The sequence below is a fragment of the Pinus tabuliformis genome, chromosome 2_2 (genome assembly GCF_031772625.1).
Source record: "Pinus tabuliformis cultivar Carrire ecotype Pingquan chromosome 2_2, CPIR1, whole genome shotgun sequence".
Lineage (NCBI taxonomy): Eukaryota > Viridiplantae > Streptophyta > Pinopsida > Pinales > Pinaceae > Pinus > Pinus tabuliformis.
The window spans coordinates 353,414,760-353,417,142 of NC_142300.1; positions in this window are offsets into that span (position 1 = coordinate 353,414,760).

The following is a 2,383-nucleotide window of genomic DNA, read 5'->3' on the forward strand; positions in this document are numbered from 1 at the left end:
ATTTGCAACACACATTCCATGTGATAAGGGTAAGGAGGTTGAGGATGTAGATGTGTTGAGAAGGTACCTATTTTTTCAATAGTTTCAAGATGTATTTCTTGAGGACATTACAAAGTTGCCACCTCACAAGGGGTAGACTTTTCGATTGAGTTAGTGCCAGGGCAGCTCCAACATCAAAAGTACCTTACAAGATGAGCACACTTGAGTTGGTTGATTTAAAACTATAGTTGAAGGAAATTTTGGACAAGGGATACATTATGCCAAGTGTATCACCTTGTGGCACACTAGTATTGTTTGTGAAGAAGAAAGATGGTACTCGCAGATTATGCATCGACTACAGGAAGTTGAAAAAAGTGACTATCAAGAACAGGTACCCTTTTCCGAGGATTGATGACTTGTTCAATTAGTTGAAAGGAGTATTAGTGTTCTCCAATATCGACTTGAGATTGAGATACCATCAGGTATGCACCAAAGAAGAGGACATTTACAAGACTACGTTCAGGACCAGGTATGGGCATTATGAGTTTTTTGTAGTTCCATTTGGCTTAACTAATGCTCTAACTACATTTATGTGCTTGATGAATAGTGTTTTGTGTTCATATTTGGATAAGTTTGTTATTGTGTTCATTGATGATATACTGGTATATTCTATAAATGAGGAAGAGCATACCGATCATTTAGCAACAATGTTGAGGTTGTTGAGAGAACATTAATTGTATGCTAAACTCAACAAGTGTAGTTTCTTTCAGACTGAGGTACACTACTTGGGGCATGTTGTCTCCAAGGAAGGCATTGCAGTAGATCCAGAGAAGATAAGAGCCATCATGGAGTGGGTAGATCCTAAGAGTGTGGATGAAGTGAGATCTTTCATGGGTATGGCAGGCTATTACCAGAGGTTCATCAAGAACTTCTTGCAGATTTCTTATCCTATTACATCATTGTAGAGGAAAGGTAAGAATTTCGAATCGATAGAGGAGTGTGAGGCAAGATTTGGGCAGCTTAAGCAGTTGTTGAAACATGCACCATTGCTATAGATTGTAGACCCAGAAAAATTTTGTCGTATGCACAAATTCTTGCAAGAGAGGACTTGGTGGGGTCCTTATGCAAGATGAACAATTGGTATGCTATGAGTCCTGGAAACTAAATGAGCATGAGAAAAACTACCTAACACATGATCTTCAGTTAGCAAAGATCATACATGCATTGAAAATGTGGAGAAACTATCTTATTGGTAGGAGGTTTTTACTGATGAGTGATCATATTGGGTTGAGATATTTGTTTGATCATCCAAATCTAAACACTCAGTAGGCTAGATGGTTGGCCATGATTAGTGAGTTTTATTTCAAGATCAGGTAAATCAAAGGTGACAAGAACATGGTGGCAGATGCTATGAGTAGGCGGGTACAAGTAAATCGCTTGGTAGCCATGAACTCCTATGGGATAGACTTACATGATAGGATCTTGTAGGTAGGCTAACAAGATGTTAGGTATATGGATATTTTGCATCAGTTGCAACAGAGTGCATGTACAGGTACATGTAGTGGTATAGGTACATGTGATATTATAGGTACAGGTATAGGTGCATGTACAAGAAAATGTAGTGGTAGAGGTATAGGTGGAAGTACAGGGACATGTCCATAGGGTATTGTTGGGAACAGGATCCCCCAAGGACAGCTTTGGGGCTAAAATCCCATGTTTTGGTCAAATTTTGTACTAAACTTGCAAAGACTCCGAATTTTATGGTCGCGGAGCACGAAGGTGTCATAAGTCATAAAGGGTTGTCTGCCCTTAGTTTTGTAAAGTAAAGTTAGTTGTAAAAGATCTACCCATGGTCCACGGACCATGGGATTGTATAAAAAGAGCTAAGCTCTAAGTATGTTTAGGAAAAAAAAAAAGAAGTTGAACTAACATGTGAGAGAGACATAACTCTGAAGTAGAAGTCTAAGTTTCGAGTCATAGCATAGGTAGAGGCTCTGTAGCTGAGTGCACAAAGGCCTAGGGAGGAAGTCCGCAACTTAGTGTGCAGACCCCTGCGGCTGTGTGCGCAGGGTGGATAGAGTTGTAATCACTTCGAAGATATCAAAAAAGAGAAATATTTTGTAATTTTTGTGTCTTTTTTCTGTTGATGCATCTTGATATGTTATGTATGAATTTCCCTTATAATGCTTATATGATGCACGAATGAATGCAAATACATTGGAAAACTGAACGCAATTAAGGATATATGTTTATGCGTTGCTAACTATAATCGTTTAATAAGACAAACAAGTCACTTAGACTAATTTGGGAATTTGCACAGTACGCTACCATAGCAGTGCGAAAGTACGTGAGCTGCAGGTTAGGGTTGCGCGAAGGTCGATCATACCCTTTTGCGGAGGTATTG